The sequence below is a fragment of the Macrotis lagotis genome, chromosome X (assembly GCF_037893015.1).
Source record: "Macrotis lagotis isolate mMagLag1 chromosome X, bilby.v1.9.chrom.fasta, whole genome shotgun sequence".
Lineage (NCBI taxonomy): Eukaryota > Metazoa > Chordata > Mammalia > Peramelemorphia > Peramelidae > Macrotis > Macrotis lagotis.
The window spans coordinates 177451213-177474610 of record NC_133666.1 but is presented as its reverse complement, the minus strand read 5'-3'; the positions used below and the strand labels follow the sequence as shown (position 1 = coordinate 177474610).

The following is a 23398-nucleotide window of genomic DNA, read 5'->3' as shown; positions in this document are numbered from 1 at the left end:
AGATACAGCAGGAAGAGCTAGAAAGAGAAATCCCAGTCAAAGTAACCTCAGACAGTATAAAATATTGGGAGTCTATTTGCCAAGACAGACTCAGAATCTTTTTGAAAACAATTATAAAACACTTCTGACACAAATTAAATCAGATTTAAATAACTGGGCAAATATCAACTGCTCATGGATAGGTAGAGCTAATATAATAAAAGTGACAATTCTACCAAAACTAAACTATGTGTTTATTGCCCTACCAATTAAAATTCCAAAAAATTACTTTAATGTGTTAGAAAAAATTGTAAATAAATTCATATGGAGAAATAAAATGTAAATAATTGCCAGGAGCTTAATGAAAAAAGTGAAAAAAAAAGATGGCTTAGCCGTACATGATCTAAAATTATATTATAAAGCATCAGTCATCAAAACTGTTTGGTATTGGCTAAGAAATAGAGTGGTGGATCAGTGGAATAGACTAGGTGTAAAAGCAGGAGATGATTATAGTAATCTGCTATTTGATAAACCCAAAGAGTCAAGCCATTGGGATAAAAACTCCCTCTTTGATAAAATCTGCTGGGAATATTGGAAGTTAGTATGGGATAAACTTAGATTAGACCAAGACCTAACATCCTTTATCAAGATAAGATACAAATGATTACAGGATTTAGACATAAAAAACAATACTATAAGAAAATTAGAAGATCAAGGACTAGTTTTCCTATCAGATCTATGGAAAGGGGAGCAATTTATGACTAAGGAAGAGTTGGAGACCATCACCAAAAACCAATTAGATGATTTCAATTACATTAAATTAAAAAGCTTTTGCACAAATAAAACCATTTTAAGAAAGAACAAAAGAAATGGAGTAAATTGGGAAACAATCTTTACAACTAATGATTCTGACAAAGGACTCATTCCCAAAATATACAGAGAACTGAGTCATATTTTTAAAGCAAAAAAAGCCATTCCCCAATTGACAAATGGTCAAAGGATATGCAAAGGCAATTTACAGATGAGGAGATCAAAGCAATCCATAGCCATATGAAAAAAATACTTGAAATCATTAATTATTAGAGAAATGCAAATTAAAGATTCTCTGAGGTACCACCTCACACCTCTCAGATTGGCCAGTATGAACAGGAAGCATAATGATCATTGTTGGAAGGGATGTGGGAGATCTGGTACACTATTACCCTGTTGGTGGAGCTGTGAACTCATCCAGCCCTTCTGGAGAGCTATTTGGAACTACCCCCAAAGGCCAACAAAAATGTGCATACCCTTTGACCCAGTAATACCACTACTGGGTCTATATCCTGAAGAGATGATGAAAGGGGTAAAAACATCACTTGTACAAAAATATTTATAGCAACCCTCTTTGTGGTGGCATAGAATTGGAAATCAAGTAAATGTCCTTCAGTTGGAGAATGGCTTAGCAAACTGTGGTATATGCATGTCATGGAACACTATTGTTCTATTAGAAACCAGGAGGGATGGAATTTCAGAGAAGCCTGGAGGGATTTGCATGAACTGATGCTGAGTGCAATGAGCAGAACTAGAAAAACACCTTATACCCTAACAGCAACATGGGAGTGATGTTCACACTTAAAGGACTCTCTGATTCCATCAGTGCAACAATTGGGAACAATTTTGGGCTGTCTGCAAAGGAGAGTGTCATCTGTATCCGGACAAGGAAATGTGTAGTTTGAACAAAGTTCAAGGACTATTCCCTTTAATTTAGGGAAAAGGCTTATATCTTATTGTCTGATCTTGTTACCTCTTAGACTTCTTGTCTCTTCTTTAAGGATATGATTTCTCTCTCATCACACCAAATTCAGATCAAGATACAACATGCAAGCAAAGTAAAGCTTGACAGATTGCTTTCCTTGGGGGGGGGGGGAGTAAGATTGGGGGGAAAATTGTAAAACTCAAATAATATCTTTAATAAAAGTAAATTAAAAATTAAAAAAAGAAAGATAATACTTATAACTCTTGAGAATTGAATTTCTCTTAGTAGAGTTGAAAGAAGAATATTAGACAGAAATTGTAGGAATAAATCATGATGTGGTATTACTTGTGGCACTTAAGAATTGTATTTACCTTGTGAGAGTTAAAGGGAGCATACTTGAACACAGGGTGAGGATATGATATAATTACCACATAATGATGCTTATAAATCTTGAAAATTATGCTTCTGTCAGGACACTTGAAAGGAATATAGTTTGGCATAGGCTGTGAGTATAAGACAGGTAAAAAAATTAAGACAAGGAAAAAGCATTATAATAGAAGATGGAAACATTAGAAGATTAAATAATACCATATGATTAAGCACAGAGGGCCTATTATGGTAGAGGAAAAGAAGGGGTTGTGAACACTGAATAAATTTTATTCTCAACAGATTGGGCTCAAAGAAGGAATAACACATATCCTCATTTGAATTTAAGCATTTATCTATATTATAGGGGAGTGGAGGGAAATGGGAAAAGAAAGGAGAAAGAGGGGCTGATAAAAATGGGAATAAAATAAAGAAAAACAAAGAAACAAATTTGAAAGGGAAAAGGAGAAGAAACGAGAAAGGGTGTCTGTTAGCAATAAGGATAAGTTGAAGAAGGTAGCAGTCAAAAACAAAATATTAGTGAGGAGGAATAAAGAGAAAGTAGAGAAAAAATACAACCAGAGTGAAAATAGGATATTGGGAAATACAGAGTTAATAATCATAATTGTGAATATGAGAAACTTATAAAATGAAGCAGATAGCGGAGTGAATTCAAAAAACAGAATCTTATAAAATATTGTTTATAGTAACATATGTGAAACAGAAATATACACAGGGTATAGATAAAAAACTAGAGGAGAATATATTATTCTTCAGAAGAAGTGAAAAAAGGGGTAGCAATTTGGATCTCAGACAAAGCAAAAGCAAAAATAGATCTAATTAAAAGAGATAAGGAAGGAAACTATATCTTTCTAAAATGAAGTAATGTCACTGAAATAATATTAATATTAAAAATATTTGCACCAATCTGTATAACATCCAAATTCTTAGAGGAAATGCTAAATGAGTTATAGGAAGATCTATATAGCAATAGTATATTAGTGAGAGACCTTAGACTCCCTCTCTCAGAATTAAATAAACCTAACAACAAAATAAATAAGAAGGAAGCTAAGAAAGTGAGGGAATTTTAGAAAAGTTAGACATAGACATCTGGAGAAAATTGAAGGGAGATAGTGAAGAACATACTTTCTCTTCTGTGGTATATGACACAAACACAAAAACTGACCATGTATTAGAGCATGAAAAAAATCACACTAAATTCCAAAAAGCAGAAATTTTAAATGCTTCCTTTCCAGATCATGATGTAATAAACTTATATCTAATAAAGGGCCATGGAAAAACAAAATAAAAATTAATTGTAAACTAAATAAACTAATGTTAAAGAATGAGTGGCTAAAACAACAAATCCTAGAAATAATCAACAGCAAATTATTTTAAATTTAATTTTTTTTAATTTTAAAAAAGTCAAAGGGGGCAGCTAGGTAGTAGAATGAATACAGAAATGGCCCTATAATCAAGAGGATCTGAATTCTAATCCAGCCTCCGACACTTAATACTTACTTTGCTGTGTGACCTTGGACAAATCACTGAGCTTCATTGCCCTGAAACAAACAAAAAGAAATTAATGAAATAATCAACAATTTCTTACAAGACAATGACAGCAAGAAATCATCATACAAAACTTGTAGGATACAGTCAAAGCAGTCATTAGGGTAAATTTTATATAGTACATAGATAATTGGACATGCAACTAAAAAGCTAGGGAGGAAACAAATCAGAAATCCCTAATTTAATATGAAAATAGAAATCCTGATAATCAAATAGTAGTGAATAAAAATTGAAACAGTGAATTAATAAATAAAAATAAGTGTTGGCATTATCAAAATAAAAAGATATAGATAAACCTTTGTTTAACCTGAATAAAAAGAAAACTAAATTACCCGTACCAAAAATGTATATGATGAAGCCATAAATAATAAGGAAATTAAAGCAATAATTCAAAGTTATTTTGAGCAAATTTATGCGAATAAATAAGAAAATCTAAGTGACATAGATAAATATTTACAAAAAGTATAAATTGCCCAGATTATCAGAAGAGGAAATAAAATAATATCATTTCAGAAAAAAAAATTTGAGCAAAACATCAATAAACTCCCTATGGAAAAAAATCTATAGTGCCATGGATTTACAAGTGAATTCTACCAAACATTTAAAGAATAATTGATTCTAATAGCATAGAAACTTTTTGAAAAATAGGTGCAGTTCTGCCAAATACATTTTATGACACCAGTATGGTGTTGATTCCTGAACCAGGAGAGAACCAAAATAGGTGAAGAAAATTGTAAATCAAACTCTCTAATTAATATTGGTGGAAAAATTTTAAATAATATATTAGAAAAGAGATTACAAAAAAGTTATCATTAGCAAAATCCTATAATCAGATAGGATTTATGGTCCAATAATGGGAAAATAATTCTCTTAATTGACCATATCAAAGCTAACAAAAATTATTTATCTCAATAGATGCTAAAAAGAACCTTTGACAAAATACAGCATCCATTCTTTAAAACCACAGGAGAATATATGAGTAAATTCAATTTTCCTTAAAATGAAAACAAGCATCCATCTAAAATCAGTAGCAAACATCAAATGTTTTGGAATAAAATAAAACCACTGTCTATAAGATCAGGGTGAATGAGGCAAAACCATTATCACCACAATTATTCAATATTGTTTAAAAAATATTAACTTTAGAGATTAGAAAACAAAAAAAAGAAGTAATTAGAATAAGCAATCAGGAAATAAATCTCTCACTCTTTTCAGGGGGACATCATGATATACTTAGAGACTTATCGAAAATCAGTGAAAAATCTATTCGAAGAAGATAACAATTTAAGAAAAGTAGCAGGATATTAAATAGGTATAGGTTCAGGTACAGGTAGAGGTACAGGTAGAGGTACAGGTAGAGGTACAGGTATGTACATGCATATGCACGTGTATGTGCATGTGTATGAACATGCATATACATGCACATATATGTTTACATATGCATGTGTGTGCATGTGTATATGCATATGCATGTGTGTATGTGTATGTGGATAAGTATGTGTATGTGTATGTGTATATATTTATATATATAGTCAACAAAGCCCGCCAGCAAAATTTAGAAGGAAAAGTCCATTTAAAGTAACTACAGACAGCATAAAATGCTTGGGTATCTACCTCCCATGAAAAATCCAAATTGTTTTCACACAATTAAAGTTAGACCTAAACAACTGTAAAAAAAGTTAATTGCTCTCAGCAAGACTGAGTTGATATAATAAAAATGAAAATTCTACCTAAATGAAATTATTCAGTGACAAACAAATCAGAGTAATAAGTTATTTTACAAATCTAGAAAAAAAAGCAATAAAATTTATTTGGAGGAGCAAAAGGTCAAGAATATAAATATGGAATTCCAAACAAGAATTAGAGCACATTATAAAATGGAAAATGAATGATTTTGACTATATTAAATTAACAAGTTTTACACTAATAAAATCAAGACTGCCAAAATTATATCTAATGTATTTCTTTCCCTTAATTCTAATTCCTCATTACCAGCAGAAAGTTGGGAAGCAATCTTCACAACTAGGACTTCTGACAAAGCTCTTATTTCTAAAATATAGAGAGAACTGCATCAAAATTATAAGGACACAAGTCATTCCCCAATTAATAAATGGTCAAAGGATAAGAATAGACAGTTTTCAAATGAAGAATTTAATGTCATATATAATCATATAAAAATGTTCCAAATCATTATTGATCAGAGAAATGCAAATTAAAATAACAAAGAGGTATCATTTCACACCTATCAGATTGGTCAAGATGAGAAAATGGGAAAATGATCATTGTTGGAGTGGTTGTGGGAGGATTGGGATATTGGTGCATTGCTGGAGGAGTTGTGAATGGATCCCATCCTTCTGAAGAGCAATATGGAACTATGCCCAAAGAGCAATAAAGCTGTTCATACGCTTTGACCCAGCAATTCCAATTCCAGATCTATATCCAGAAGAAATACTTTTGTAAAATTGGAAAAGTCCTAAATGTTCAAAGTTATTCATAGCAGCCCTTTTTGTAGTGGCAAAAAAATTGGAAATTGAAGGGATGCCCATCAATTGGGGAATGGCTAAACAAGTTATGATATATGAATGCTATGGAATACTATTGTTCTATAAGAAACCATAAATGGTCAGATTCCAGAGAAGCATGGATTGACTTATGGGATTTGATGCTGAGTGAAGGGAGTAGAATCAAGAAAACAGTGTTCACATCAACAACACTGTGAGATGATCGACTTTGATGGAAGCAGCTCCTCTCAGCAGTTCAGAGAGATGGTACAACTGTATTAGACTAGTTATGGACTGGTGTCCTCATCCAGAGGAAGAAAAACAAAACAAAACACACACACACACACACACACACACACACACACACAAACACAACACCATTCAGAAGCTGATGAACACTTTATAAACTTTATATCTGATGTATTTCTTTCCCTTAATCCTAATTCCTCATACTGAACATAACTAATCTATAAACATGTCTATCAAAATATGCATGTACAAAAAATATACAAAGCAGCCCTGTTTGTGGTGACAGAGAACTGGAAATTAAGTGAATGTCCTTCAATTGGGCAATGGCTTAACAAACTGTGGTATTTGTATGTCATAGAATACTATTGTTCTATTAGAAACCAGGAGGGATGGGAATTCAGGGAGGCCTGGAAGGATTTTCATGAACTGATTCTGAGGGAGATGAGCAGAAACAGAAAAACATTGTACACCCTAACAGCAACATGGGGGCAATGATCAACCTTTATGGACTTCTTCATTCCATTGGTGCAACAATCAGGGACAATTTTGGGCTATCTGCAATGGAGAATACCATCTGTATCCAGAGAAAGAACGATGGAGTTTGAACCTTCAATTTTGAAAAAAAAAAAACTAATGAACGTTATCTTATTGTGTAATTTTGCTATCTCCTATACTTTACTTTTCTTCCTTGAGAATATGAACACTTTGTCATCATATTCAACTAAGATCACTGTATCCCATGGAAACAATGTAAAGACTAACAGAGGGATGGCTAGGTGGCTAAGTGGATAGAGCACTGGCCCTGGAGTCAGGAGTCCCTGAGTTCAAATCCAGCCTCAGGCACTTAATAACTACCTAGAGGTGTGGCCTTGGGCCAGTCACTTAACCCCATTGCCCTGCAAAAAAAAATAGATGCTGCTAAAGACTAACAGACTGCCATTTTGTGGGGAATGGGGAGAGGGAAGCAAGAATGGGGGGCGATTGTAAAATTAAAATAAAATCTTCCTAAAACACTTTAAAAATATGCATGTACAATGATTGTTCATTGCTGGGGATGGGGGTGGGGTGAGAAGGGATAGTGGAAGGAAATTTAGTACCTTAAAAATATGCATGTGCATATGGATAAAAATAAATTAAAAAAGAAAATATATTTTAAAAGAATACAAATGGAATGATTTTTTAAATGCAAAGGAAGTTGGCTTAGTTGTAGAAGACCCCAAATTTTATTATAAAGTGGAAGTAACCAAAACTGTTTAAGAAATAAAGGAATAGGATAGATGAATAGATTAGGTGCAAATAAAGCAGTAGTAAATGACTATAGTAATCTTTTTATTGATAAACCCCAGGACTTTAGTTTCTGGGATAAGAATCACTATTTGATAAAAACTGCTGGGAAAACTAGAAAATAGCATGGCAAAAACTAGTCATAGACTAACATTTCACACCCTATACCATGATAAGGTAAAATGGGTACAGGGTTTAGACATAAAAGTAATGCCATAAGCCAATTATGAGAATAAGAAATAGACTATCTGTTGAATCTATAGAGAGGAGGTTATGACCAAACAAAAGGTAGAGAACATTATAAAATGCAAAATGGATTATTTTGAATATATTAAGTTAGTGTTTGAACAAACAAAGCCAATACCACCAAGATTAGAATAAATGCAGAAAGCTTGGAAACATTTTCCACAGCTAGTATTTATGATAAAGAACTCATTTCTAAAATAGGGAACTGATTTAAATTTATAAGAATATAAATGTTTCTCCAACTGATAAAAGAGCAAAGGATATGCACAGACAGTTTTCAGATGAAGAAATTAATGCTATCTGTAATCACAAGAAAAAATGTTCCAAATCATTATTTATTAGAAAAAGGTAAATTAAAACAACACTGACATATCAATTCACACCTATCAAACTGACTAAAATGACAAAATAGGAAAATGATCCATGTTGGAGAGCATGTGGGAAAACTGGAACAATTATACCCTTATGGGTATAACTGATCCAAACATTCTGGAGTGTAATTTTAGAACTACACCAACAGACAATAAAATGATACATACCCTTTGATCCAGTACTACCTCTAGTAGATTTTTATCCCAAAGGGAGAATAAAAAAAAGGGAAAGATCTTCATGTACAAAAATATTTATTGTAACACTTTTTGCTGTTGCAAAGAATTGGAAATCAAGGGGATGCCCATCAACTGGGAAATGACTGACCTAATTATGGCATATGAATGTTATGGAATACTATTTCTCTGTAAGAAATCATGAGCATCCAGACTTTAGAAAATTCTGGAAAGACTTTCATGGACTGATGCTGAGTAAAGTGAACAGAATTAGGAGAACACTGTACATGTCATTAGTAAAATAGTCAGATAATCAACTCTGTTTTCTTATAGCTCCTCTCCACAGTTCAGTGATTAAGGACAATCCTAAAAGACCTGTTATGGAAAATGCCATCCACATCCAGAGATAAAAACTATAAAGTCTAAAAGCATAGCAAGATATACTATGTTCACTGTTTAAAACTCCTTTTATGTTTTTCCCATTCTTACTCATAGTTTTATTTTTCCCTTAGTTCTAATTCTTCTTTTATAACTTGACTAATAAGAAATATGTTGAATATGCTTACCCATGTACAATCTATCATGAGAATGGGGGAGGGAAAGGAGAGTGCTAGAAAAATCTGGCACTCAAAAGTTTCCAAAAGGATAAATGTTGAAAACTGTTTTTGCATGTAATTGGAATAAATAAAACATATTTTTAAATTACCTTTATGAGCAGTATGCCTTACTCATTTGCTTCTCTGTATTTTCTTCTTTGGAAAAGCCCATTGAGAAGAAGTTCTCTCTATAACAGAAAGAAATTACTTAATATTGAAGTATTTTTGGCTTGCTGGAGGCTCAGTTCCAAAGTAAAATGACAAATACGTATATAAACAAAAAAATAAAAAAAGGGGACAAATAAATAAATGAATGTATGTATGAAAAAACCATATTAATATATAAATAAATATTTAGAGAGGGATAGATAAAATGTTGAAAAATAAATTATTAAATAGTTGAATGGATTTTTATGAATGTTTAAATAAATGACACATAGGTGGAGAAAAGAAAGAAAGAGAAATGGAGAAAAACAGAGGGGTAGTCAGGAAGATAAAACTTGTGATGAATTCTAATATAAATATATATCACTTCTTCTTACTTCCCATAGCTAAAGAAAAATATTTCAGGAAGCTCATGTATACAATTATTGAATAATAGTGGGGAGGAATGAGTAAGTTTGGCTGTATCACTGCAGGTATGCAACATTTATAGCATTGTTATAATTTCAAAGGGCAGTCCAACCTCTACTTCCGGCTCTCAGACTCCAAATTTTCAGCTGAAACATTGACCTTTTAAGTCTCATACACATGGAGATTTGAGATATTCAGCTCTGGAATGAACCTCTTTGTCTTATCCCAGAAAAACTCCTGTATCAAAATTAATTAATTCCATGAATCTGACTAGTTCTGTGTCCCAAGAAGAAAATTGGCAAACTGTGTGAAATTTTGTTAAGTATTTGGAATTTGGTGAAAAAGCATTGATTGAAATTAACTAAAAGAATACTGAAGGAAAGGTAGTCAAGGGAAAGCAAAAAGCATTTCAGAATAGTAGATATTACTTCAAAACCTAATTATACATTTCACCTCACAGAATTGAAAGCAAGTAATCTTTTAATGTACTAGCATGCATGAAGAATAAACAGGTTAAAACCAAGCTATTGCATACCTGGTCATTCTTTTCTTTGGCTTCTTATGGTTTACATGATTGATTCCCACAAACTTGTGGTATAAACAGCATTGTTTTCATTTTACATTTTTTTTTCCTTTTTAAGCTCTGAAATCAAATATAAAATCTTGTCTTGCAGAAATATACCTTTCCAGGTTTTCAATACATTACTCCTATCATCATCATCATCATCAATAATTTGCTAGTGTTCATTTAAGGCTTTAGAAATATCATCTCATTTTATCTTCATAACAATCCTATGCATTAGGTACTATTTTTTTAGTATACATTTATCAATGACGAAATGGAGTCAGATAAAGATGGAGATATGCCCAGTGCCACAGAGTCAGACCTTCTTACTTTTCCTCAATATTTCTTTTCTCATCATTGCCTTTTCAAAAATTATTCCTTATGCCTTAAACACATTTTCTTATTATATTTGTTCTTCATACTCCATAGCTTTATTCAAAGTTCAGCTCTTATGTCATTTACTCAAGTATTTTTCCTATTTCCAAAGCTATTAGTACCTGCTTCTCGTTCCCAAAACTACCTTATAAAATTTTGCGCATACTTAAATGTGGTCATTGTTGTTGTTTTTTAAAATTATATTCTTGAGAGCAAGGATTATAAGATTTTAACCTTGGCTTTCCTTTCATTTTTAATAAAAATGCTCTAATTTAAATAGATCATTAAGTTTAAAAAAAATATTTGCTCAGGATAACACAGTCAATAAGTAATTTGGATCAGACAGGATGTGAATTCATTCTCCTACATCTTACCATCTAGCTGTCTTTAGTGTCGTGTCTAGAAAAAAGTCAATATTTAATGCCTGTTGATTGACTCGTTTTGGTTACTTGTTCAAAAGCTTCTATATAGTCAATCTTTCAGATAAGTATTTATAAATTACCCATTATGTGTCAAGTATTATGCTAAGTTCTAGGTATATAAGTAGAATCTAATGGCATCAGGCCTCCTAATTTCAAGTTCTGTGTGTCTCATTATACTGTCTTTTATGATGAGAAGAAACTATATCCACTCAAGTGTCATAGTTTGGCAGCAACTATACATTTCTGAAGATTTTGCATGATGGCACAAGCTTTGGTAGAGCTTAACTAATTGAACAACTTTAATGTATCATCCTGCAATAATCTAAATCTGTTGTGTGAGGACTACATAACGCTGAGCCCTCAGGATTTAATAAAGACTGGTTGTGGCCATAGACAAAAAGAAATAGCAAAGTTCATTATCAGATTAGCCAGAGGATGCTGATTTTGGTCATAGATATTCCTGTAGACTGTGAAGTAATTGAGAATATGTGTTCTATATTGAATTATAATCTTCAAAATACTGAAGTATTCTGCTATTGGTCATTGCTCTGCTAATCAAAAGAAACATTGAGAGTATAGTGTTCTGTTTCTTTTTCTTTCTTCATTCCTTCCCTTTTAGGTCCTTTCTTTTCTTTTCTTTTTCTTCCTTTCTTCCTTCCTTCCTTCCTTCATTTCTTTCTTTCTTTCTTTCTTTCTTTCTTTCTTTCTTTCTTTCTTTCTTTCTTTCTTTCCTTCCTTCCTTCCTTCTAGTATTTATCTTCTTTTTATCTAACATTTATTATTTATCCATTTTTCTTTTAATTTCTTAATTGAACATGACTAACAAAAAGTAGAGGTTCTCTTCTAATAATGACTGGGGAAATTATTATTCCTTTCAATGCTATCTTAATACTGCTGCTAAAATCAAATGTAAATAAAAGTATTATATTTGATATATGAATCAAAAAGGTCTATGTGTTTATTTCTTTTCTTTTTAGCATACATTTAAACTATTTGTTACTGGTATTTTGTCACTTAGATTCATGACATTCAGTCATAGCAAACATGAAAGCAAAGATGACTCTTTATATAGGTGTTTTCAGTGGCTTATAAATCATCAGTCAACAAAACTGTCTGGTATTGGCTAAGAAAGAGATTGGTGGATTAGAGGAATAGACAACATACAAAAGAGATAGCAGAGAATGATTACAGTAATCTGCTGTTTGATAGACCCAAAGAGTCCATCTTTTGGGATAAAAACTGTCTCTTCAATAAAAAAAACTGTTGGGTAAATTGGTAGTTAGTATGGGAGAAACTTGCATTAGACCAATACTTTACACTCTGTATCAAGATAAGTTCATCATGCATACAGGATTTAGATATAAAAAAACAATATTATAAGCAAATTAGCAGAACAAGGAATAGTTTACCTGTCAGATCTATACAAAGGGAAGCAGATTTATAATCAAGGAAAGAAAGGAAAACATTATTAAAAACAAACTAAGTAATTTTGATTACATTAAATTAAAAAAAACTTGTGCACGGACAAAAATCACTTAGTATTTCTGACAAAGGACTTTTTTCTAAAATGCATAGAGAACCGAGTCAAATTTACAAAAAAAAAAGCCATTCCTCAGTTGACAAATGGTCAAAGGATATGCAGAGACAATTTACATATGAGTAAATCAAAGCAATCCATAGTCATATGGAAAATTGCTCTAAATCCTTACTTATCAGAGAAAGGCAAATTAAAGCATCTCTTCGGTAACACCTCATAGTTCTCAGACTGGCCAATATAACCAGAAAGGAAAATGATCAGTGTTGGAAGGGATGTGGGAAATCTGGGACTAAACTATAAAGCAACAGTCATCAAAACTGCCTGGTACTGGTTAAGAAAAAGAGTAATAGATCAGTGGATTAGGATAGGTTCAAAAGAAACTGCAGTAAATGACTATAGAAATCTACTAATTGACAAACCCAAAGACATCAGCTTCTGGGAAAAGAACTCACTATTTGACAAAAATTGTTGGGAATACTGGAAAATAGTGTGACAAAAACTAGGCATAGATCCACATCTCATGCCCTATACCAAAATAAGATCAAAATGGGTATAGAATTTAAATAAAGTGAGATACCACAGATAAATTAATAGACCAAAAAATACTCTATCTATCTGATTTATAGAAAAGGGATAAATTTGTGAACACACGAGAATTAGAGAACATTATAGACTGAAAAGTGAATGATTTTGAATATATTAAATTAAAAAAGTTTTGTCCTAATAAAATCAATGCTGCCAAAACTAGAAGGAAAACAGAAAGCTGGAAAACAATCTTCCCAACCAGGAGTTCTGATAAAGGTCTCATTTCTAAAATATATAGAAAATTGCATCAAATTCATTAAGTCACAAGTCATTCCCCAGTTGATAAATGATCAAAGGATATTAACAGACAGTTTTCAAGTGAAGAAATTAAAACTATATATACATATATGTGTGTGTATGTGTGTTTGTGTGTGTATATCAGATGAAAAAATGTTCCAAATCACTATTGATTAGATAAATGCCTATTAAAACAACAATGAGGTATCATCTCACACCTATTAGATTAACCCAGATGAGAAAAAGGGAAGATGATCAATGAAGAAGAGGTTGTGGGAAGATTGGGACATTGATGGTAGAATTGTGAACAGATCAACTTTACTGGAGATCAATGTGGAACTATGCCCAAAAAGCAATAAAACTATTCATACCCTTTGTCCCAGCAATTCTAATTCTAGGTCTATATCCAAAAGAAATTATAAAAAATGGGAAAAGCCTGACATGTTCCAAAATATTCACAGCAGCTCTTTTTTGTAATGACCAAGAATTGGAAATTGAGGGGATGCCCATCAATTGGGGAAAGGCTAAACAATTACATGAATACTATAGAACACTATTGTTCTATAAGAAACCATAAAGGGGAGGATTCTAGAGAATCATGGATTTGATGCTGAGAGAAGGGAGTAGAACCAAGAGAACAATGCATACATTATCAACAACATTGTGAGATGATCAACCTTGGAAATAGCTCCTCTCATCAGTCCAGAGAGTTAGGACAACTGTATTTGATTGCTAATGGACTATACCATCCCCAAGAAGAGGAAGAAAAACAAAACACCTCAGAAAAAAAAAAAAAACCCTTCTGAATCTGATGAACACTTTATAAAAATTGTCTCTTATACATCTCTTTCCCCAAATCCTAATTCCTATTGCCAAAATTTACTCATTCATAAACATGTTTAACAAATTATGTATGCAAAAAGCTAACCTGACTGTTCCCTACTGAGGGGGGATAGGTGGGAAGGGAGGGTGGAGGGAAATTTTGTAACCTGGAAATTGCAATGAGTGAAAATAAATAAATAAATTTTAAAAAAAGGAAAAAGAAAATCACAAGAAAGAAAAGAAAAAGCAAAATATGAACAAATAAAAATAGTAATCTTTGATTTGCATTCAGGCTCCATAATCCATTCTCTGGCTGTGAATGGTATTTTCTATCACAAGACTTTGAGAATTGCTTAATCAAATGCATGTTATTACTTAAAAACTGTTGTCTATCACAGTTGATCGTTCTTATTGTGTAGAATGTTCTCTTGGTTTTGCTCTCTTCACCCAGCATAAGTAAGTCTTTCTAGGTTTTGCTGAAATATCCCTGCTTATAATGTAACAATAGTGTTCCATTACATTTATTTATCACAACTTGTTCAGTCACTAATTGATGAGAATCCTCTCAAATTCCAATTCTTTGCCAAAACAAATAATTGTGCACAAGTGGATTATTTTCCCCATTTGTAGGTTTTGCTGTCCTTTGAGTGTAGTTCCAAATCGCTCTCCAGAAAGGTTGGATTAGTTCACAACTCCAAAAACAATAAATTAGTTTCCAATTTTCCTACATTACCAGCAACATCTTGATTTTCTCTTTTCTAATCATTTTAGTCAATCCAATAAGTATGAGATGGTATCTCAGTATTGTTTAAATTTGCATTTCTCTAGTCAATGGCTATTTAGACCTTTTTTTCCCATAAGATTATAGATAGCTTTAATTTCTTCATCTGAAAACTGTTCAAATCTTTGACATTTATCAATTGGGAAATGACTTGTAGTCTTGAAATTTGAATCAACTCTGAAATATTAGATGTAAAAACTTTTACCCACTGTACCCATTTCAACATTTTCTTTCATAGGGTGTGAAATGTTGATCACTGCCTAGTTTGTGCCAAATGATTTTAGAGTTTTCCCAGGAGTTTTTTGGGGTTTTTTTGTTTTAAGAGGTTTGTTTAGTGTTTTTTGGTCAAATAGTGACCAAATCAGTTTCTTATAACAGAAACTAAAGTCCAACGTTATCAATAGCAGATTACTGAAGTTATTCACTAGCTATTTTGTGAACTTAACATATTCCACTGATACACCTCTCTATTTCTAGCCAAAACCAAATAGTTTTGATGAATTGATAGTCTAGATAAACTTTCTTTGAAATTTTTTTCATTAAGTCACTTGATATTCTTTTTTTTTTTTTAGGTTTTTGCAAGGAAATGGGGTTAAATGGCTTGCCCAAGGCCACACAGCTAGGTAATTATTAAATGTCTGAGGCCAGATTTGAACTCAGGTACTCCTGACTCCTGAGCCAGTGCTCTATCCACTACGCCACATAGCTGCCCCCTACTTGATATTCTTAAGTTTTTTTCTTCAAGATAAATTATTAGTACTTTTTATACTATAAAACATTTTTTGATATTTTGAATTTATAGCACTGAATAAGTATATTAATTAGGAAAAATTGCCATTTTTATTTCATTAACTCAGTCTACCCGTGAGCAACTGATATTCTTTCCAGCTGAATAGATGTGATTTTGTTTAAAAAGTGATTTTCAATTGTATTCACGTAGTTCCTGGGTTTTTCTTGGCAGTAAGAATCCAAAATATTTTATATTATCTATAGCTATTTTAAATGGAATTTCCCTTTTTGCCTTTAACTACATATCTTTTTTGATAATATATAGACATGCTGATGATTTATATGAGTTTATTTTATATCCTGAAACTTTTTTAATGTTGTTAATTGTTTCAATAAGTTTTTTAGTCAATTCTTTAGGATTCTCTTAAAAATCATATCATCTGCAAAGAGTGATAGTTTTGTCTCCTTCTAATTTCTAATTCCTTTAATTTCTTTTTCTTCTCTTATTTATACAACTACCTGTTAAAGTAAAATATGGAATAACAGCGGTGATAATGAATATTCTTGTTTCACTCTTGATCTTACTGGGAATGTTTCTCTTATCCCAATTAAATATAATGCTTGCTGAAAATTTTAGAAAGATATTGCTTATCACTATAAAGTCTGATTATCTCTATGTTCTCTAGTGTTTTTAATAGGATTGAGTGCTGTATATTGTCAAAGAATTTCTAAGTATTTATTGAGATAATCATATGATTTTTGGTGATTTTCTGTTTTGGATTTGGTCAATTATGCAGACAGTTTTCCTAAATTTGACCCAGCTCTGAATTCTGGTGTAAATCTCACCTGATCAAAGCAGATCATCCTGGTGATGAATTGCTGTGATCCCTTTGATAATATTTTAAATAAAAATATTTACTTAAATATTGCATCAATATTCTTTAAGGAAATTACTCTATAGTTTCCTTCCTCTGTTTGTTTTGCTCTTTTTGGTTTAGGTAGCAGCACCATACTGGTGTCATAAAAGAAATTTGGTAGAACTGCTTCTTAACCTATTTTTTTCAAATAGTTTTCATAGAAATGGAATTAATTGTTCTTTACATTTTTGGTAGAATTTAATTGTAAATCCATTTGGCCCTGGAGATTAATTCTTAGGGAGTTCATAGGTGATTTGTTTAATATCCTTTTTCTAAAATGTGGTTATACAAGTATTTTATTTCCTCTGCTGTTAATCTGGGTAATTTATATTGTTGAACATAGTCAATCATTTCACTTTGAGTGTCCCATTTATTGGCAAACATATGGACAAGATATCTAAAATTATTGCTATAATTTTCTTCAGTTTGGTACCAAATTTACCTTTTTCATTTTTGATACAGGTACTATGGTTTTCTTTTTTGTTCTATCATGTTAAACAAGCATTTATCAGCTTGGGGGGAATTCATCCATATGACCAGTTCTGGTTTCATTTATTAGTTCAATAGTATTCTTCCATTTTTTTAATCTCTTCTTTGATATTCAGGTTTTATAATTTAGTATATAATTGTAGATCTTTTAGAGATATGAAATATTCCCTAAGAACTTATTTCATTTAAGATTTGATGTTACCTCATTTTTAAAATTTATTTTAATTTTTTTTTACCCCACTAGATACAAAAGCAAGTTTCAACATTTACTTCTAAAACCTTGAGTTTCAAATTCTCTGCCTTCCTCCCACACCATTCCTCCCATTGAGAAAGCAAATTACTTAGTATAGATTAAAAATATGTAGGCAAATTTCTAGCCAAGGTGGCAGAGAGAAGACAGGCCCTGTGCTAAGATCTCCTGATCTTCCCTCATATATAATATGAAACAAACATCTTAATAGAAATCTGATTGACAAAACCTGGAAAAAGAAGCTAGGAGAAGAACACCTACCTCAAGGCCTGTCTTCAGGGATCTTGGGTAAGCTGGGCACAAAGAACAGATAGCCAATGGAGGCAGGTGAGAGCCAGACTAACCTAAGTTCAGCCATGAAGGTTTTCTCTGTGGGAACCCCTCCAAAAAACAACTGAAGAGCAGAGGCTTTGGCTGTGAGACTCATGGTCTAGGGCTTACCAGAAGGGCTGAAGGGGGAGTTCCAGCCTCTATCACCCTCTATTGGCCAGGTAGAGTTATTACACTCAGTGAGCAAAACCTCTAGCAACCTCCCTACTGGCCAGCCCACTTTCAATTACTAAACTCAATGAGTAAAGCCTCTAGGGATCCAAACACTAAACATCTGTGAACTAGCCCTTCCTGCAACAAAAGATTTTAGGAAAATGAAAAAAGGCCAGTGGAAAGTAGGGTCTATAGAAAAATTCCTAGAAGGAAAAGACCCTATCTCAAAGAGAACAAGAACCTCTGAGGAGAATATGATTTGGTCTCCAGCAGAGAAAGACTTCCTTGAAGAAATCAGGAAGGAATTTAAAAATCAATTGGAAAATTTGGGAAAAGAAACCAAAGAAAAGGTTAACACCTTGCAACAAGAAAACACATCAATTCATCAAATGGTAAACTCTTACAAAAATAGAATTGATCAATTGGATAAGGAGTTGCAAAAAGGTAAAAGAAGAAAATTATTCTCTAAAAAAGAATGAAGTCTGTGGAAACCAATGATTTCATGAGACAACAAGAATCTGTTAAATAAAACCAAAAAATTGAAGATATAGAAGAAAATGTAAAATACCTCATCAGCAAAACCAATGACCTCGAGAATAGATTGAGAAGATACAAAAATTATTGGTCTTCCTGAAAGCAATGAAGAGAAAAAAAGCTTGGTCTCAATATTACAAGATTTAGTAATGGAAAACTGCCCTGATGTCATAGAACCAGAGGAAAAAATAGTTATTGAAAGACTACTTCAATTCATTCAGGAAAGGGATCCCAAAATGAAAAAGCCAAGTAATATTGTGGCCAAATTCCAGAACTATCAGGGGGAAGAGGAAATCCTGCAAGCAGCCATAAAGAAACAATTTAAATACCAAGGAGTCACAGTATGGATTACACAAGACCTGGCTGCATCAACATTAAGGGATCAAAGGGCCTGGAACAAGATATTCCAAAGAATGCCTGAGCTTGGAATGCAACCAAGAATCTGCTATCCCTCAAAGCTGAGTCTTCTTTTTCAGGGGAAAAGATGGACATTTAATGAAATGGAAGAATTCCAAAAATTCCTGATGCAAAGACCAGAGCTAAATAGAAAATTCAGACTTCAACAAGAGACTCATGAAAAGGAGGGAAAAAAAGTGGGGGGGGGGTAAAAAAAGAAAAAAAGTGTTATCCAATAAGACAAAACTGTCTATATCCCTACCTGAGAGAGACTTTAATAACTCTTGAGAATTATGACTCTATTAGAAAGAATTTAATTAGCCATAAGAGATGGATACTCATGACTTATTCTAGAAACTGGCTCTGACCCTACTTGAGAGAAAAACACAAAGAACTCTAGATAATTGCAATTCTATTAGTGACAATATGCTTAGCCAGAAGAGATGGACAATCATGACCCTGCTGAGACTCAGACAGAATGATTTAAAAACAATACCTCCTTAAAAAGGAGGACAGTAAAGAAATAGGAGGATAGAAGAGACCGAATGGGGTAAATCTCTTTACATTAAGAGGTACAAAGGAAGTATTGGAATAGAGGAATAGAGGGGAAGAAGGGAGGAAATGAGAACCTCCTGAATTTTACTCTCATCACATTGGCCTAAAATTAACTTACATATACTAAGTTAAGTTGAGAAACTTATCTTACCTTTAAAATGTTAAAACAGGAAAAGGAGAAGGGGAGGAAAAAGGGAACCAATGGGAGGTAGGGAAGGAAGAAGGGGAAAGGGGTACAAAAAGGGAAGGGGGGTTGGATATAGGAGATCAAACACACCCAAAGTGGTGGTATTCAGAAACAAAACACCAGGGACTATGGATAAAGGGGGAAAAGGGGGAAATATAAACAGGGAAGATAACATGGAGGGCAATAAAGAGCAATTATAAATTTGAATGTGAATGGGATGTACTCACCCTTAGGTAGGGGAATAGCAGAGTGAATTAAAAAACAGAATCCTACAATATGCTACTTATAAGAAACTCATTTTAAGCAGAAAGACACATATAGAGTAAAGGTACAAGGTTGGAACAAAATGTATTTTGCTTCAGCTGAAGTGAAAAAAGCAAGGGTTGTAATCCTTATCTCAGACAAAGTAGCTGCAAAAATAGATAGCCTTAAAAGAGATAATGGAGGAAACTATATCCTCCTAAAAGGTGCCATAGACAACAAAGTAATTTTAATACTAAACATGTATGGACCCAATGGTATAGTATTCAAATTCTTAGAGGAGAATTTGAAGGGCTCACAGGAAGATGTAGGCAACTCTACTAATGAAAGACTTCAAACACCCACTCTCAGATTTAGATAAATCTGACTATAAAATAAACAAGAAGAAAGTTAATAAGGTATATAGATTGTTAGAACACATAGTCATGATAGAATTATGAAGGAAACTGAATGAGGATAGAAAGGAATATATATACTTTCTTTTCTGTAGTACATGGCATTTACACAAAAATTTACCAAGTACTAGGGCATAAACATCTAATAGTCAATTGCAGAAAGGTAGAAATAGTGAATACATCTTTCTCCGATCATAATGCAATAAAAATCACATGCAATATAGGCCAGGGAGAGATAGACTCAAAACTAATTGGAAATGAAATAACTTCATTTTAAAGAATGAGTGAATCAAGCCACAAATTTTACAAATAATTAATTATTTTGTCTTAGATAATGACAATAATGAAACAACCTACCAAAACCTATGGGATACAGTTAAGGAGACTGTCAGGGGATACGTTATATCTTTAAATGTTTATATGAATAAATTAGAGAAAGAGTAAATCAATGAACTATAAATGCTACTAAAAAATAGAGAAAACACAAATTAAAAACCCCCAATAAAATACCAAATTAGAAATTCTAAACATTAAAGGAGAAATTAATAAAATCAAAAGCAAGACAACTATTGAACTAATAAATAAAACCAAGATCTGGTTTTATTAAAAAAAAAACAATAAAATTGATAAACCTGTGGTCGATTTGGTTAAAAAAAAAGAAAGAAGAAACCCAAATTGCTAGTATCATAAATGAAAAAAGGGAACTCACCACCAAAGAGTAGAAAATTAAAATAATTATTTGGAATTATTTTGCCAAACTCTTTTCCAATTAATTTGATAATCTAATGATTATTTACAAAAATATAAGTTACCAAAGTTAAATAAAGAGGAAATTAAATACCTTAATAAGGCTATCTCAGAAAAAGAAATTCAAAAATCCATTATTGAACTCCCTAAGAAAAAATCTCCAGGGCCAGATGGATTTACAAGTGAATTCTATCAAAGTTTGATTCCAATTCTATATAAACTCTTTGGAAAATAGGTTAAGACTGAACTCTGCATAACTCTTTCTATGACACCACTATGGTGCTGATACCTAAATCACATAGAGTTAAAAAAAGAAAAAGAAAATTAAAGACTTATATCCCTGATGAAAAGAGATGCAAAAATCTTAAATAAAATATTAGCAAAATGACTACAACAAGTTATCACTGGGATAATAAATTATGACCAAGTAGAATTTCTCCCAGGAATGCTCAATGGTTCAATATTAGGCTCAATGGTTCAATATTAGGAAAACTGACAATATAATTAATTATATCATAACATTCATCATATGATTGTATCAATAGATGCTGAAAATGCTTTTGACAAAATACAGCATCTATTCCTTGTAAAAATGCTAGAGACCATAGTAATAAATGGATTGTTCCCTAAAATAATAAGCGGTATCTATCTAAAACCATCAAAAAGCATTAAATGCAATGGGGATAGGTTAGAGCCATTCCCAATAAGATCAGGGATGAAACAAGAATGTCCATTAACTCCACTACTATTCAATATTGTGTTGTAAATGTTTGCTTCAGGGAAGGCTAGGTGGTGCAGTGGATAGAGCATTGGCTCTGGAGTCAGGAGTAACTGAGTTCAAATCCTGTCTCAGACACTTAATAATTGCCTAGCCATATGGCCTTGGGCAAGCCACTTAACCCCATTTGCCTTACAAAAAAAATGAAAAAAAAAGGAAATACTAACTTCACATCTTTGAGGTACCACCTCATACCTCTCAGACTGGCCAATATGACCAGACAGGACAATGATCATTGTTGGAAGGATTGTGGGGAATCTGGGACACTAATACATTGTTGAGGGAACTGTGAACTCATCTAACCTTTCTGGAGAGCAATTTGGGATTATGCCCAAAGGGCAACAAAAATGTGGATGCCCAATACCACTACTCCGTCTATAGCTTAAAGTGATGATGAAAAAAGGTAAAAACATCACTTGTACAAAAATATTCATAGCTCTTTGTGGTAGCAAAGAATTGGAAATTGAGTAAATGTCCTTCAATTGGGGAATAACTTAACAAACTGTGGAATAGTTATGTCATGGAACATTATTATTCTATTAGAAACCAGGAGGGTTGATAATTTAGGAAAGCCTATAGGGACTTGCACAAACTGATGCTGAGTGTGATGAGCAGAACCAGACAAACATTGTACACCGTAAAAGCAACATGGGGGTGATGATCAACATTGATAGACTTCCTCATTCCATCAGTGCAACGATCAGGGACAATTTGGAGCTGTCTGTGATGGAGAATACCATCTGTATCCAGAGAAAGAACTGTGGAGTTTGAGCAAATACAAGGACTATTACCTTTAATTTAGAAAAAAAAATGATGTCTTATTGTCTGATCTTCTTATCTCTTATACATTATGATTCTTCCTTATGGATATGACTTCTCTCTGATCACATTCAATTTGGATCAATGTAAAGGCTAACAGAATGCCTTTGGTGGGGGATGGGGGAAGGAAGTAAGATTAGAGGAAAACTTGTTAAACTCAAATAAATGAAATCTTTTAAAAAATAAATGTTAGCTTCAGCAATAAGAAAAGAAAATGAAATCAAAGGAATTAGAATAGGGAAGGAAGAGAAGACAGAATTCTCACTTTTTGCAGATGACATAATGGTATAGCAAAGAATCATAAAAAATCATCTTAAAAACTACTAGAAATAATTAGCAAATTTGGCAAGGTTGCAGGATATAAAATAAACTCTCATAAATCTTCAACATTTCTATATATGACTAGCAGGCCAAAGAGCTAGAGAGAGAAATCCCATTCAAAGTAACTTCAGACAATATAAAATACCTGGCAGTCTACCTGCCAAGGAAGACTCAGAAACTTTTTGAAATCAATTACAAAACACTTCTCACACAAATAAAATCAGATTTAAATAACTGGGCATATATCAACTGCTTATGGATAGTCTAAGCTAATATAATAAAAATGAAAATTCTACCAAAATTAAACTATTGTTTAGTGCCCTTCCAATCAAAATTAAAAAAATATATTTGAAAGAGTTGGAAAAAATTTTAAGCAAATTCACCTGGAGAAATAAAAATTTGAGAATCTCCAGGGAATTAATGAAAAAAAGTGCAAAAGAAGGTGGCTTAGCCCTACTAGATCTAACACTATATAATAAAGCATCATTCATCAAAACTTTCTGGTATTGGCTTAGAAATAGATTGGTGGATCAGTTTAATACCCTAGGTGCAATAGCAGAATCATTATAG

The 23398-nt window shown here is 32.5% G+C and overlaps 1 pseudogene; it reads right to left on the bottom strand.

The window, feature by feature from the left end:
* LOC141498899 (eukaryotic translation initiation factor 4 gamma 2-like) overlaps window positions 1–17779 on the bottom strand; it is a 76403-nt pseudogene extending 58624 nt beyond the window's left edge.
* Window positions 17780–23398: the final 5619 nt, after the last annotated feature.